General features: G+C 45.3%; 1 long non-coding RNA gene across 1 annotated transcript; it reads right to left on the bottom strand.

The window, feature by feature from the left end:
• Window positions 1-319: 319 nt before the first annotated feature.
• Window positions 320-11,052, bottom strand: LOC121233728. The gene is made up of 3 exons (XR_005933780.1): window positions 11,042-11,052; window positions 10,270-10,273; window positions 320-560 (listed from the first exon to the last, which is right to left on the bottom strand). It is a non-coding gene; the product is annotated as an uncharacterized LOC121233728 (long non-coding RNA).
• Between the last annotated feature and the right edge of the window lie 5,865 nt (window positions 11,053-16,917).

Here is a 16,917-nt window from a genome sequence, read left to right on the forward strand (position 1 = left end):
TGTCTAGGTCCTAGGCTGCAAATTAGAGCAGAGGAAGCTCTAAGTAGATCAGTTTCACCTTAAAAGTTGTGTAAAACAAGTCATAGATTCATAGAATCATAGATCTTGAGTTGGAAGGGATCCATAAGGATCATCAAGTCCAACTCCCTGCTCCTCACAGGACTACCTGAAACTAAACCATATGACTAAGGGCATCATCCAGATGCTCCCTGAACTGTGACAGGTTTTGTGATCACATCCCTGGGGAGCCTGTTCCAGGGACTGACCATCCTCTCAGTGAAGAACCTTTTCCTTATGTCCAGTCTGAACTTCCCCTGATGCAGCTTCATTCCATTTCCTCGTGTCCTACTGCTGGTCACCAGAGAGAGGAGATCAGCACTTCCCCCTCCGCTGCCCCCCTTAGGGAAGCTGTAGACTGCAATGAGGTCCCCCCTCAGCCTTCTCTTCTGCAGGCTGAACAAGCCAAGTGACCTCAGCCGCTCCTCCTAAATCTTGCCCTCGAGACCTTTCCCCATCTTCGTCACCCTCCTCTGGACACATTCTAATAGTTTGATGTCCTTCTTCTATTCAGGTGCCCAAAACTGCACACAGTACTCGAGGTGGGGCCACACCAGTGCGCTGTAGAGTGGGACAAGCACCTCCCTCGACCAGCTCGCTATGCTGTGTTTGATGCACCCCAGGACATGGCTGGCCCTTTTGGCTGCCAGGGAACACTGTTGACTCCTATTCAACTTGCCATCAACACAACCCCCCAGATCTCTTTCCACGGGACTGCTCGCCAGCCTCTCATCCGTCAAACAGAAAATTTGTACGTATAACCATGATTACCCCATCCCAGGTGCAGAATCCAGCTTGCTCTTGTTAAATTTCATATGGTTGGTGATTGCCCAGCACTCTAGCCTATCCAGATCTCTCCACTTGCTTGACTTCCCACACTTCAGAACTGCCTGCTCCTGCGCTTTTATGAGATGGCTTTTAAAAAGTGACCAGCATCCATGGACTCCAATACCTTCAAAAGCAGATTCCCAGGGGACCTTACTAACTGGCTCCTTCAGCAGCCCCAAGTCTGCTCTTCCCATGTCCAGGGCCAAAGTTTTGCTGGCCGTTTTTCTCCTGTCACCAACGATTTGAAACAAAACTGCTTCATGGTCACTGTGACCAAGACAGCCACCAGTCACCACTTGGCCCACGAGTCCCTCTCTGTTTACAAACAACAGACCTAGGAGGGCACCTTTCCTAGTCGGCTCCGTTAGTACCTGCACCAAGAAGTTATCTCAACGTGCTTCAGGAATTTCCTGGACCTGTTTGTGTCCACTGTATGATGTTCCCAGTCAACGTCTGGGAAGTTAAAATCACCCATAAGGACAAGGGCAGTTTTAAACAGTATTTTCATTTGCCAGAAATGCTGAAAGTCTTACGGTAGACATTTCATTTTATTAACCCTGAAACAAAGGGATGATATGGAGTATCCCCGAAGTCAGGAATAAGCACAGGTACACAAAGTCAGGATTATCCGAGAGTCTTAAAGATGTAGATGGAGGTTGTAGAAAGTCCACTTCAGAGATTAAATTTTAAACCTCCACTAAGTGCAAAGAATGTTCTATGTTACGGTCTTCAAATTGAAAGTGAATGCGTGCATACTGAAGTTTATGATGATGCAATAAAGGAATGGTAGGTTAGAAAACAGGGTTAATGAGGAATTATCTGATTACAAATGTAACTAATGTAAAAAGTACATCAGAAAACAGCAGAAGAAAATAGGAAGCTATTTCAGTCAGTGACACATTTTCATTTTAAAATAGCTGATTTAAAATAGCTGATTTCAGCAAACAAACTTAACCTGATTCAGTCACTTACCCAAGGGAAAAAAAAATGTTGACTTTTCAGGAAATCCTTACCATTACTTAATGACTGAAATTTCACAAAAGACTGATTATGAATTGTTTGTCTGAAGAAGATTTTGTAGTGAGAGATTCAGCAGAGCTTAAGCCTCAGTAGTCTAGTATTAACACTAAAAGTCTGTCTTCAAATACTGTTGCTATCCTCAATTTCTTAAAACTTGTGTGGAATTTATCATGTCCTTAAATGCAGTAATGGAAAGAACATTTTCCTCTGTAAATAGACTTGGACAGAGTGCAGAAAACTGCTGAACATAGATTTTTCTACGACTGGGCTTAAGGTTAAAGCTGAAGTCAAAAAATATGTAAAAAAAACGTTCTTTGATTCAAAACAGCCAAGACATACAAAACCAGAATCCAACAGTCTGAACAATAACAATAATAATGAAATAGAGTTGTATATTTGAAGACAGTGGAAATATACACTGGAGGGAAAAATACATGTCACACTAGGGAACTGCTGTTTCCCTAAAACGTTCCTTCAGAGAATTTTCCTTTGTTTTTCATGCAGCCTGTTACTTTCATCCAAGAAAGATAGATGAACTAACCAAGTGTCAGAGCTAGCAATGCTGCTGCAGTTCTCCTGGACATACAGCATGGCCTGGGCAAGCTGGCACGGGAAGGGGGATGTGGAGATGCAGGCAATTTCAGGTAAGAACTACCGAAGGGCAGAGTGGTGACTGCTGGCACGTGCTTTCCCTATGCTTCTCAAACTCCTCCCCAGGCTGCTACTTGCAACAATTTCCCTAAGAAGCCATTTTCTATACCAAGGAAACACCACTAACCATTATTTATTTAAGGAAAAATAATCTGCCTTTTTGTTGAGGAACCATAAAAATAAGTACAATGAGAAGAAAAAATAAGCAGTCATGGATCACGTCTGATGCAGAGCCCTAACCCGCCACAGTCACCTGATTTTTAGCTGTCTCCTACTTCCAGCCGTTCCTCACCGCAGCATCTCAAGCTCTCAGCCGGCAGCACTGGGAGCTGGAACCTTTGCTAAGGGTGCACGGGTGCCAGGAGGTGCTCTGAGCGTGGCGCCGGACTGAGCCCCAGCCGAAGTAGTGACCGTGATGTTCCTCTGCTGGGCTCGGCACACCAGCCTGGCCATGGCACAGCCGCCCTGGGGCTGGGCTCTGCCCAAGAAGCACACGTGGACAAAGGGGTACATGCATCGCCCGATCCTCAGGGAGAACCTCTGTGCAGAGCAGGGTCAGTATCCCACCACCCTGGACAGGCTGGTACCACACCATGGCCAAGCCTGCTGTGGGCTCTGCCAGGCGAGGGGTGGGACATGGCCATCGGGAAAGGGAAGGGATGCAGAAGTTTTGGGTTTGGATTAGGGGATACCTTTGCCACCACCAGCTAGCCCCATGCTCCCAGTTGCTCCTGCATTAGTTAGTGTTTGGGCTGCCTGGCTAATTGTGGCATGCGAACGGCAGGCTGCACAGATGTCAGATGTCACGCTCTATCTGATGAAGAGGTCTCTGCCTCAGGCTGTTTATATATGACCTACCAGAATTTCCTGCTGCATGATGAAATAATTAGGGGGCCCTCATGCAGGGAATAATGTTGCGAGTAGGTTGCAAAGGCATTACACATACAAAAAGAAAATCCTAAGCATTTTCCTTATCTGTGATGTAATCTTCCAAGACTCCTTATATACATTCAACTTGTTTGTATTATTTCTTTTAAAGTTCTTCATGCAGATGCTAAATGAAGGCTTCAGAAAGTTTAGCAGCATGCTTTCCTTTATGCTCAGATTACATAGTGGGAATAGTGGCATAAGCAAACAGGAAAAAAGGGAGATTTATTTGTTTGTTTTAAATCAAGATTGCTTTTTGCCTCTTAAGGCAGCAAACTCTATAAACTGCGGGTAGTTTAATAGAAGTTGATCCTGTCATCAGAAAGAGTCTCATTTTTGTGGCTCTTCTTTTTTCTAATGAGTTTTAATTCGCAACTGGTTTTATACATAAAGAGAATGTCCATATGCCCACGGACGCTCCATGTACTGATTGATCTCAGCCCTCTCCCCTCCCAGCTCACTACACTAGAAAACCAACTGGATCACATCCTCAGTTTCAGTCTGGAACAGCTTACCCATGACTATCAAACTTTCAGGTAGAACTCAGAAACCTGAGGTAAGACTCTGACCTCGCGTGCCCTGAATACATCCAAGGCGGGTGAACTGGGTAATTCTCCTGGCTGGCAGCAGTGGAGAAGCCAGCCCAGGCGGGAGCTTGGCAGGGAGCTCTGTCCAGAAACACCCTCAAAGCGGAGACCCACCCAGCCGCTCGCTCCTGCCAGGGCTGTGCCCAGAGCCCCCAGCCCCTGATCTGCGGCCCTGAGGTCAGTTGGCCAGGAAAGCTGCAGGCAGTGGGCATGGCCTGCTGGGCACACTGGGCCCTCTGAGAAACCCCCCGGTGTTCACAAACCCAGCTTCAAGGAGGTTGGCAGATCTGAGGCAAGAGTTGGAAGTCATCTTATAGGAAACAGTTTGTTGCTGCTTCTGCATTGGGGAACTGGTTTCCTAGGCTAGAAAACAAGGAGAGTTTGAGAGAGTCTAGAGAAGAGAGGGCTCGGGGGGGGTCTTACCCAGGTGTGTAAATACCTGATGGGAGGGGAGGAAGAAGAGGCAGCCCACTGACAGGAGAAGAGGCAATGGGCACAAACGGAAACACAGGAAGCTCCATCAGAGCATAAGGAAACACTTCCTCACTGCAAGGGTGGTCAAACACTGGCAGATGTTGCCCAGAGAGGCTGTGGGCTCTCTGTCTGTGGAGATACTCCAAACTCAGCCTGGTGTAGCTGACGCTGCTTAGGCAGTGGGGTTGCACTAGGCAATCTCCAGAGGCCTCTCCTAACCACAGCTACCCTACGATTCTGTGAAAATAGTAATAAGATTGTTTGTTAGTGTGAAAAAACTCTGATGTGCCTAGAAAGTCTTCCCGGAAGCCCATTTAATTTGCACTTACTCTATTAACTACTTAGAGTGCAGTGAAAAACATGCTATATTCTTTCAGTTTGGAGATAGACACACAGTTGTTACACTTCCCTGACGTTCTTACTGCTCGCATGACTTCATGGGCTGCTGTCAGCCTCGGGACATTCCCTCTGTCTTTCTCAGAGCGATTACCTGCTTGGATAGATATTTTGTTTAGAAATGTAAATATTTTCTTTCTGTTTTTCCTGTTTCCAAAGCACATTACCATTATTCTACTATGAAATCTTAGAAATGGCATTCTCATTGTTTTTGAGAAGACAAAAATATTAGATAAATCCTGTAGTTCAGATTAAGCAAACAAGTGAAAATGAATTTTCAGATTGGGTGCGTAACTCATAGCCGGCTAGCTGGATTTTGACTCACTCATCTGGAGGGAGCATGAATTAGTCACAAGCATATCATTAAATAATCAGAAATCTTTCCAGGCAGTTAATCAAAATGGGGTATTCTCACAGAAATGCAGTAGTAAGCAAGGATATGCTGAAGAAATACCTAGACAGGGTAAATGAATAAGTCAAACTTTTTTCTAAATTTCTCTTATCGCAAGTCATAAAATAATTTTGGTTGGAAGAAACCTTAGAAGGCGATCTAGCAAACTTTACTCAAAGCAGGGACACTTTGAAAGTAGATCAGATTTGAATGTCTCCAAGGATGGCAGCAGATGAAGACTAGCCAGTCCCCACATCATTTACCTTCACTTCTTAATCTTTCTGACAAAGCTACTATGTGAACCTCTGTAGCCTACATTTACGCAAAATGTCAGTAACAAACAAAAAAAGAGGCAAGTGCACCTTCTCATTAGCTATTGCGTATTAGCTGCTAACCAGCCAGACCCTATTTGAGGGAACCAGTGAGGTCCAATGGAGAACACTTCAGTCTCTCAGCAAGGTGCAACTGGTATTTTTGGATGAGATCACTGCACACCTTTTTCCTTCTGCCATCTTGACTTCCCATTGACTGTTCTTTTTAACTTTGACCTTGATGCATCATTGTACTGGTTTTGGATGGGCTAGAGTTAACTTTCTTCACAGTAGCTGGTATGGGGCTATGTTTTGGATTTGTGACCAAAACAGTGTTGGCAACACGCCCATGTTTTAGCTATTGCTGAGCAGTGTTTGCACAGCGTCAAGGCCTTTTCTGCTTCTCACCCCAACCCACCAGCGAGCAGGCTGGGGGTGCACAAGAAGTTGGGAGGGGACACAGCCAGGACAGCTGACCCCAACTGACCCACGGGATATCCCACACCATATGGTGTTGTGCTCAGCAATAACAGCTGGGGTGAAGGAGGAGGAAGAGGGGGACGATTGGAGTGATGGTGTTCATCTTCCCATGTCACCGCTACGCATGATGAAGCCCTGCTGTCCTGGAGATGGCTGAACACCTGCCTGCCGATGGAAAGCGATGAATGAATTCCTTGTTTTGCTTTGCTTGCATGCACAGCTTTTGCTTTACCTATTAAACTGACCTTATCTCAACCCACAAGTTTTTGCACTTTTACCCTTCCGATTCTCTCCCCTATCCCACTGCGGGGGAGTGACTGAGCGGCTGGGTGGGGCTTGGCTGCCTACTGAGATTAAACCACAGCAATCACGATGGATGTCTATGTAGAACAAACCGGGCTGAACCATATTAATTTCTTTGCTTCTTACACAGCCTCAGATAATGCACCCAGACATACTACGATTCATTTCAACGACTGAACTCCACAGATCTTCCAAATTGCTCAAACAGCTGCCATAAGTGTATCACATTTCCAGACTTCACTTAATGCAAATGACCTCAAATGATTGGAAATAGGATAACAGGTGACCAAAATATGAAAAAGAAGAGTTTTCAGTGTGGTCACCATCTATATTTTCATGGTTAGGAAAGCTGGATCCACACTTTTATTAGGGCACAGCATGGAAAAGAAATTCACATTTCCTAAATATCAAAAAGCATATATGTCACTGCTCTACAGATATGGAATACAAATCCATTTCTAAATTATCATTGCCTTCCTATGACTATTTAGCATCTCAGCAGTCTTCCTTTCCCCATCTCCTTTTCTAAATGGATCCTGTCGTTCACTAACTAAAAGTTCAAGCACAATAAACAGACATTTCTTTGAGTGTATGCTGTCCCTACAGGTTTCAGTTCACATTAACACTTCCTAAGTTAGGTTTGTACATAGCACTGTACACAGTACTACCAAGGAAGTCGGTCTCAAAGGTTGGAATAAAACTTAACATTTCCTTGATCTTAGTCCTCCATTAAGCTTACTATTTAATAGCTTCTTTAGTTATATGAAAAAGATATAGCCTCACTTGCTCACCACCATTAAAAGCACACAAGTATTCAACATCAGCTAAGGCTTTGGGTGGGGAGAACAGCTGGTGGGGTAGGGGTGCATCTCACACCAAGAGCAACAGTATTCTGCCCTCTGCATAAGACAGAACTGTATTCCAGCATGCTGATATCACAAAGAAGCCACTGCCAGCTCAATTTAAGTTCCTTATTCTCAGTGTACCAGTGCACCTTCAAGAAAGAATAAAAAGACCACAAGACAAGAAAATTTCTCTTGCTCATGTATTTGAAGACTACAACCATAACAGACATCAAGCCGCCTATCATCAAGGCCAGGACCCCCTCGACAGCAGCCATTCGTTTCTGTAAGGGAAAATCAGCAACGATATGTGATGATGGAAGGCATTGCCTTCCTCAAGGACCAATTTAGCACAGCAGGGGAAAAGTAGCTAAGGCAATATGCATCTCAAAGCAGGAGAAAAATTAAAGGCAGGAAGAGGAAGAGTGGATTTGGAAGGAGAGTAAGGGATGAAAGTAGCAGTAGTAGCCATGGGAAGGATAACCATGGTAAGGACAATGGATAAAGAAGAGCAAATGCAGTCCTTGCAGTTCATTAGTAGAGAGGATATCTGGACTGAGAAAACTGGGACATCATAAGCAGAGTTGGAGCCTGGAGAAGTGAAAGTTTACCAGAATAGCTGCTGCTTTGTTCAACTTCTTTCTACCAAAAGGTAAAAAGCCTGTAAGAAGCCCACATCTGCATGTCAGGTACCACGCAGCAGGATTACAGTGCTGCTGCTCTTGCTGTGGGCCCAGACCTCGTTGCTCACCTCTGACTACTGCACCAGGGTGAATAAACGGGAGCTGCTTCTGCCCCAGCATGCCTGTCCCCCCCGACCCAACCCAGATGAGCAACTGAAAGAATGTCTCCCTGGCTGTCCCTCTGCCTTCCTGACCCGGTGCTTGGCATGCTCTCTTCCACACAGTGCCACCCCTTTCTTGCCTAGCCAGAGTTCAGCGTGATTGTCCCGAGCTAATGAGAGAGCATCCTCATACCACACTACCTGTGTGCACTCACAGCAGGATGTGCTGCTGGGGTAGCACTGTGCTAGCAGACCCTGAACCTGTAGGACCTTAGGCAAGTCATTAATCTCCCTACATCTCTGTTTCTGCCTCTATTAAATTTTACTGACTTACCTCACATAGCTGAGAAGAAAAATTATTAAATTAGGAGCATATTGAAAGTTGTGGGAAATTCCCTTCACAGCTGGCTGCTGACAGAGCTGTGGAACTGTCTACAAAACAATTTAGAAGCCCTAGAAGTGCCTGATATTTGGATAAAGTATTTGTTGAATCACCCTTATCTTTTGGCCTTTTCTTTTTTCACAACATGAAGTCACAACTTCTGCCTAAATGTGCGTATTAAACCAAAACCCAGTAGTGGAAGTGTGAAGAAACAACTCCTCACACAAACTAAATATGATCATTGAAAGCTGGTGTATGGAATACAAATTTTTCACCTGTAGTGCTCAGTCCTTCAAACCAAAACTTCCATTAACTGAAACTCAAGACTCTTTTTCAAAGTGGTTCTGGATTTAGGCAGTCCATTTGAAAATATTCTTCCACCTATTCAGTAGGTGAGGGACACCAGTCCATTCCCAGGCCCACACACACCACTTCTGAAACTACCAGGTACCTCCCACACAGCACCAGCTTGATGACAACAGAGCAGTAACTGCTGAATGCGGGGAGAGGGCCAGGGGCCAGCAGTCCAGCCTTGCAGATCCGTGGCCAGGAGAAGGCATCCCGGGGCCCAGCTTGCAGTGGCACAGACAGACTGTCCCCCGGCTGCTGGGTCTTGTGATGGTAAATCCACCAGCAGTTGCCAGACAGTCTGTGGTGATACTGGAGCCCTGCGAAACAGCCCTTTCAGGGACAGCATGTCCTTCCAAGCAGGACTGCAGTTGTGTCCTCTGGGTCAGAGACTGCCCTTTTTGCCTGTTTGCGTATGTACCTCCCTGACCTTTAGCTCCCACCAGAGTAAATCTGTAATAATAACAGGCTTTTTAACCATGAATAATAGATACCCCATATAAAGATACACAAAATAGAGGTAAGTATGGTTTTACAGGTTCACAGGAAATTTTGTCTTGGTGGTCCACTTGATCTCGTATATTTGAAGGATAACACTGAAATGTTCTCAGTGTGAAAAGGACTCTAGTCTAGGGGAAACTTGAACTCCCTTGCTGCCTGCCCCCATGATTTCTGTGATTGATTATATATATCCTTGTCTTAGTTTTAAGCTATTCTTCGTTTATTTCATTTGCAACATTTCTAAGCCTTTTCCTGATAATAATTTTATTCCCTTGTCTTCCTTTCATTTGGCAACAGCTGAGCTGGCAGCAAGCCCAAAACATGGTAAATGACAAATCACTACCAGATGAAGCTGTGAGTTTTACATAGAGCATTTCCTCCAGCCACAGAATACTTTGAGGCCCAATAAAATTACCGAACTGACTGAGAATTACACCAAGATCAAGCTTCAGATGAAGGCCTCCCAGTTACAGAAAACTATGCTAATTCTCCAAGCTGTGAATCAAGTAACTGGGTTAATGAAGCCCCAGAAAAGCTGTAGAATCAGAAGCAGCGATAGCAATGCAAATCCATAGCAGGTCCCCCAGTCAGGATTTAATACTTGCTGCCTCACCTGGGAGCAGGAAAGGCCCTTTGTTCCCCTAGAGAGACAGCGGCCATGGAGAGAAATGCTCCACAAGAAGCAGTAATCCCCCTTGTAACCTCCCTGATCCACGTTAAAGCTAGGGAGCTGTGCCAAGTCACCTCCCTGCAGATGGGGCTTGGAGAGGGTGGTGCTTTTCCAACACAGCCACAGAACGTTTCCCAGCCATCCAGCATTTGGGGCCAGAGAAGAAAGCAATACCAGAACTTAACTGCTGCTAACACTGCTGCTAATAACCATGGTAAATCCTTCTCTGCAGAGCGTATCCCCCCTAGAGGGTGAAAGTGGGATGAAGTTACGATCAGGGAGACAGACGTTTCTCCTGGGTACCCTCCAAGCAAGACAATGCTGCCTTTTTCCTGGGAGTCCTCCCTGCAGTCTCTGTGAACGCAGCATTGAAGCCACAAGGCATGATATACGAACATTTTCCTCAACCTTGTTTCACCCTCCCAGGGCTGATGTGCCACAGGACATCACGTTGTTACCCAAAATTATCAGACAAGAATTAAGACACTCCATCTTGCAAAAAGGTTTCCCCATTTTTTGCTAGGGAGACATTTTTAATCAAGGCTGTGGCATTTACAGTGCCCTTGGAGGTCATGCATAGAGTTACATTTCCTCATCTAGTTGTACAGACAGAGGTCTGAATTTCTGTGTACAGTAATTCTATAGGAGATACAGAATGATAAAGTGGATGTAAACTAAAACCATTCTGAGTCACATAATGTAGGCTAAACAATGCCTGGCTGTGGACATAACCAAAAGATATAAAGTGAAGCCAGCAGAGTCCTAAACAGAGAAAACACTCCTGAGGTATACTCTTCCAAAATTTTCAAGATGAACGATACAGCCATGCAATGAATGTTTAAAAGTAAAATCAGAAGGAGAGGAAAAGACCCAATAACAAAGTGGTGTTTGGCTATAGTTCTGTGTACCCAGATGCCACACAACTTGTTTTTCATAATTGCTGGAAAACCACTCCCTTAAGAGGGGTGTTGTTTGATTTTGTGGGAAAGTTTATAAGATATTGAACAGTTACGTATACAAACACAAAATACACAGCATGTATCAGGCTTACTTAGCTGCTTCTAATTTCAACCCTCATTCACCAAGGACTTAATTCAGCATTCACAGGGTATGGTTAGGACAATTTGTTGCCACCAAACAAGCTAGTACGCATTTAGGCTTGTCTGACTCCAAGGTGCTACAGGACTGAGCAGCGCTGGGGTTATCCAGGCTGCACACATGATGAACCGGTCTGTGGGCAGCAAATTCCCATCTCTCCCCATTGCTCGTGCTGCTGGACCCCTCTGCCTGGACGCAGAAGGACCAGCAGGATGCTGCTGCATCCCAGAGCAGCAAAGCCCAGAGTGTTTTACAGCCAGAGGAGCACTGCTCTGCCTGGTGTAAAAAATACATGAGTGAGGTCATGTGTAGTCATTCTTGGAAGAGTTAGATTTGAGTGTTTAATGAACAATCCCATACACCCTTTTTCTTTCAAAAAGGACAGAAGCCTGGGTTAGTCTCACAAGCCTGCCATAAGGCAGCTCCTCTCCATCGGACAGGATGCTCAGGATGAGGGGGTTCAAGCACAGGGGCCACAGGGAACTGGATCCCCGCAATCCACCAACCCATGGGGCAGACACCAGGGACCCGGGGCAGATGCCAGGGACCCGGAGCAGATACCAGGGACCCAGGGCAGACACCAGGGACCCGGGCCAGCTCCCGGACCCAGCCGTGCCGCCGAGCTGTGGCGCGTTCCCCAGGCATGTGCTGCACAAGAGCAAGGGGGGACAGAGATGTCCTCACACCATGCACCCCACTGTGCCCAGCTCTGCCCAGCGCTCGGGGTCCAGGCCAGGACCATCAAGGGGAGTGCGGTGGTGATGGGCGGCAGAAGGACAAACGCCAGGGCCCCCCTCAGCCAGGTTTGGGTGCTAAGCTGGTGAGCAGGAAATCAGTGGAAATGACCGTGAGAACCTTTTCCGACATGTTTTTCTTTCTTTAAATATCTTTGAAGTTAAGCATCACCTGAGAAATAATGGCACTGCATCCGTTCAGCCTTCTCAGTCTGCGCACCCACACCCCTCCTCAGTGGGCCACAGGCCAGCCCCGGCCACCCAGGGCTGGGCAGAAGGGATCTGGGGACCCCCTGGGGGCTCCCCCCCACAGGCTCCCATGGAGCGGGCCCCCCCATGTGCACCCGTGGCACCCAGCCATAATAACCAGGCAGCATCCGCAGCCTCCAAGCGCAGGGGACAGGGGACCACAGCGCTGAAATTGCAGTGAGCTGGTGGGTGGAGGTAAGGGCAACTTCAAAGGGTCAAGTCCAGACTATACTTTCCTGTCTCGGGGAGTCGCGTGCAGTCCAGAAGAGGAGAGCAGGGGGAGGCCTGTCAACCTTCATTGGCCACAGGTAATGGTACAGGGTAATTTCTTCTGATAATGTCACCGGAAGAGGAAATCCTGCAGACTAAACTCATTAAGGTCTGAGGGGAACACGGTGAGGGGCTCTTTCTGCAGGAAGGAGGACCGTAGGCTGAGTTTGTCTGAGTGGGGGAGCATCTCTCATGGCACACAGATTGAAAGCTCTCAGGGCTTCCTTCTTTGGTATATGTTAGTTCTTAAAGCCTGACTTCTCACTTTCGAGTCAAAACTCATCCGTCCTTCCAGAAAGCATCCCCCCCTCCAAAAAATAAAACAAAACCAAAAGGAGGTGGCAGATTCAAGAGCCAGTAATTTGGAGGCATTTAAACAATTTTCCTTTGTTGGCGCTCTTGTTTCAAGCAAGCCAATAAATAAGACATTACATTTCCGTAAGTGCTTGTTCCAGAGGCCGTTAAATGTCATGCAGATATTTCCATTGGCTTTGGATCAAGACCAATAATGCCTTGAAGTTGAGGCTTTCCAAGTACTCTATGGGCAGTGGTGGAATAGTCCTCAACAGCTCTTCACCAAAGGGTGGCATCATTTGCCAAAAATAAACACTCTCATCCATGCAAGGCAGCTGAGGCATATAGAGATTTAGCGCCCAGCTCTCCCCTCCTTCATGCATCTGCAGGTCTGGAGCAAGCCCCTTGTGGCACGGGCAGGAAGGGGCACCATGACATGGGGGTGGCCATCGGATGAGCAGCCTGTGTCCCCCCAGGCACCGGTGGCATTGCCAGCCCTGCCAGCCCTGCCACCACCAACTGCTTCGACCCTGATAAACCGCGCACTGAACAGTGTTCAACAATTTGTCCCACACGTGCTCTCTGACTTCTAGGCTGCTGCTGCTGCAGTTGCTTTTCTGCACACTGGTAACAGATTTGGAGAAAATGTGCAAGTTCCTCCTCTTCTGAGCCCATAGCACAGCAGCAAAGATTAGCCTGCTCAACTCGATAGAGAAATGCCCTTGATTTCAGAAGCAATGCAGCCTGATCCCTGGTATTTTATAGGAAAATATTTTGACGGTACAACAGCTGAAATTAGATAACACTAGGATGACTGGCATTTAATCTGCTAATCCTTCCAGAAGCAGTTAACTTGAAAATATAAGATAAATTTTTTTAAGTGCATGTCTCCACTTTGACAGTGCGGGTGGTAGTAGCCTGGCTGGCACACAGATCTGACCTGGCCTTCTGCCGAGGCAGCGATTTACTGGGGACAGCATCTTGGCCACAGCTCCTCTCCTGCATCAGCAAAGCCATCCCACCCCTTCCTCCACAACACAGCTGGATCCCACCCATGTTTAGAGAAATTCACGCATGGAACTTGACACAGGCAAAATTCAACTAACTGGTTAAAGAAATTGGGCCTCATCTCGAAACAAAAACCAATTATGACTTTATACCAGCACCAGTCAGAAAATTTCTGATGGACATATGTACCTCAGAAAACACCAGCTTGCAGAAGCGAAACAGTTAGGGAAAAATATGTCACTTTTCAGGAACGTTAGTTTTAAAATAAAGATGAAGAGAAAGCATTTCCAGTAAAACAAAACATTACATTTCTACGTATTTTTTTCAGGTTTTAAAACTAATGTTGTCCAATAAAATGTATAATATATGATCAACATATCAATGAAGTGTTTTGATTTTGTTAGTCAGACTGTTCACTTCTCTTTTTTTTTTAGAATTTGAGATCACAGGAAACATAGAAGGAAAAAAAAATTCTGTTCCAGAACGAAAGGCTGAAATCATAAACTTGACTACAAAATTAAAAATCCTATACCTGCACTGCTGCACTTTGAAGCATTTACCCATATTTATGGATTATATTCTTTCACTCAGCATATCTAAAATGTCAGCATAACCATTCCTTTGCAGACAAACATATGTATTTCATCTGTGTACATGCATACTTCCATGAGAAACTTAAAATCTGCAGAGAGAAGACCAATCTTGTGGTCATTATTCAGACTGAAAGCAGCGGGCACTTTGACAGAGTAAGGATCACAGGATTGTTACATCAACAGTGCTGCAATTTGATTTTTAAACACAGAACTTCTACACTTGTCATCAATAAATACACAAGTAGCTTTTGCATCCAAAAGTGTAAGTAACACATTATATGAACAAAACCATTTGTCTAAGGTGGCCTTTCTTAGAAATGAAAGATAAAATTAAGAGGAGTATGAACTATCTGAAAATGCAGTGAATTGAATCACTGTGACTCCAATCTGGGAGGGATGGTTTAAATCAAAACTGGTCTGCTGTGCACAGAGTAAGTAAAAAAGCCTCAAAATATCCCAGAGGCTAAGTTCTGCCTAGCCAAGTAGAAGAGGCATCATTTCTCTGCAAAACAGGTATGTAGACACACTGTGACAGCAGCATGTATATAGATCTATACTGCAGTATTATACACCCCATTTCTCTCCATGGAAAGAGCTGGACTGCGGGCCACACTCTGGCTCACTGCTGCCTTACACACACAAGTAGCCCAGGAAAAACCAGCATGCAAGCACATGGTACTCATGCCCCACCACGAGAGCTGGCACCCTCGGCTCCAGCTGCCTCCAGAAGCTCTCCCAGCCGGCCCCAGTGCCGGCGGTGAGGAGCGGCCCCCCAGCACGGCTCCCTGCAGGCAGAAGTGATGGACTCGCCAGCACACGGGCAGGACAGTGCAGAGCACCTCTGACAATCAGACCGTGACGCCTCTTGGGTATTAGAGCACATTTTCCATTCAAAACTCCGGAACTGGATATTGTGCTAAACCTCCCATCACCGAATACCCACATATGAGCAAGTGACCAAGACGGCAGAAACCACCGTTGGAGGCACTGCAAGCTATTTACACAGGGACCTGTTCGGTTAGATAATGTCCTGTGCTGATGGCAGTGGGCCCAGGCCTGTCCTCATCGAAGTCAATAGATTCATTGTCTTCCCCCTGAGCATGGTAAGCCTTATGTGATGCTGGCGGGGGTCTAAATTATTTTTTTTCAGATGCACATTGTAGATTGTTGAACTCTTACATGAGGCACAGAGACACTGCTGCTGGAATCCATGGTTTCAGATTGCAGGGCAGAGCACTGAACAGACAGTGAAAAACTGACGATGAAATCTACTCCTAGATGCATGTGTATTTACATAATCTATCCCTGGGACTGTTTATTAGTATTGCGAACTGTATGCATATAACCTTAAAATAACCCCTTCCTCCAGCATCCCATTTTCAGAGGAAGATATTATGCCCCTTAACTGGATCCATTACTCTTCCAATGCTTCCCTAAAATAACTGTTTTGATTTGGGAATTTAAATGGAAGGAAGCCTACGTATGTAGGCCAGAACATATTTAAAGCATCGCTTCTGATCACTGAGCTGGTCTAATTCTGTTTCCTTCTTCTTTCCTGACCATGGTCTTTAAAGCACTTTGCATCAGATCCATGACCTTGTGCTTTTGCCTGGATATTACCACACATCTAAAACAATAGAAAGAGGGTCGTGAACAGACAAATCCTGCACTACGGCCCATGGTCTCTCAGTGTAGGAGGATGGTGCTTGAGATAATCCTGGAAGAGATGAGAGCTCTTCTCTCCACTGGACCAAGCTCAGTAGAGCCTCCTTGCACATCTTAATGTGTACCTTGCTAAAGACTAAAAAAAATCCTAATGAATACACATTGTGGGAGCATCTGATCTCAACTGGTCTTCAAAATTATGAACTTTCTGTTGTCAGTGTATAACTCCTCTCTGAAAATGAGGCAGAAGAAATTACCTGCCTCATCCCCTGTGACAAAATGAGAGATGTCGTAGTCAGTGAAACCATGAAGATGCACTTGCAGAGCAGGCTGCCCTACGTTAACTATTCTTATTATCAAAATGCAACTGGTGCTCACACACAATGGATAAAAACAAGTCCATTTGCCAAATCAAACTGGTGAAAACACACATGGTTCTAATTTTCATTTATAGTAAAAACAATCTACTTACCATAGCATCTCTACAAACCCCTAAAGATAGCAGAGCTAGAAAGAAGGGATGCTCCTGTTGCACTGAGCAGAACTTCTTTAGTGATATGAACTGCAGAAAAAGCAGGATCCAGGAATATATGTAACATTATTTCTTAAGACTGATCCTGAGAATAAATTCTATTTCTCTTACATACCTATTTTAAAACGTATTTTTTCCTACTTGAATAAAAATGTTATTGTATTTGAGGTCTTAATCATATAATTAGTAACAACAACAAATTAAAATGAATTACTCCCATTCTGATTTATTTTGCTTGCAGTGTTAAATAAGAAGTACACAAAACACAATTAAGTCATTTTAAGTCCTCTCTTTAAAACCCCATGATGAATTGCTACATCTAGATAAAAACAAAACAAACCAAAGCTTTTTATTTGGTGTGAGCTGAGAGAGGCGTAGAGCACACACTGATTCCCAGGTAAATACTTTCACTGCTTCTCAGGATTTCTGGTTAGGAACTTGCTCAGCAATACCGGGACTGTACACAGATGATTATGCAGGATCTGCTATTTGGAATAATTAGTGCAAGAAACTTTAACCACA

Source organism: Aquila chrysaetos, chromosome 12 (genome assembly GCF_900496995.4).
Source record: "Aquila chrysaetos chrysaetos chromosome 12, bAquChr1.4, whole genome shotgun sequence".
Taxonomy (NCBI): Eukaryota; Metazoa; Chordata; class Aves; order Accipitriformes; family Accipitridae; genus Aquila; species Aquila chrysaetos.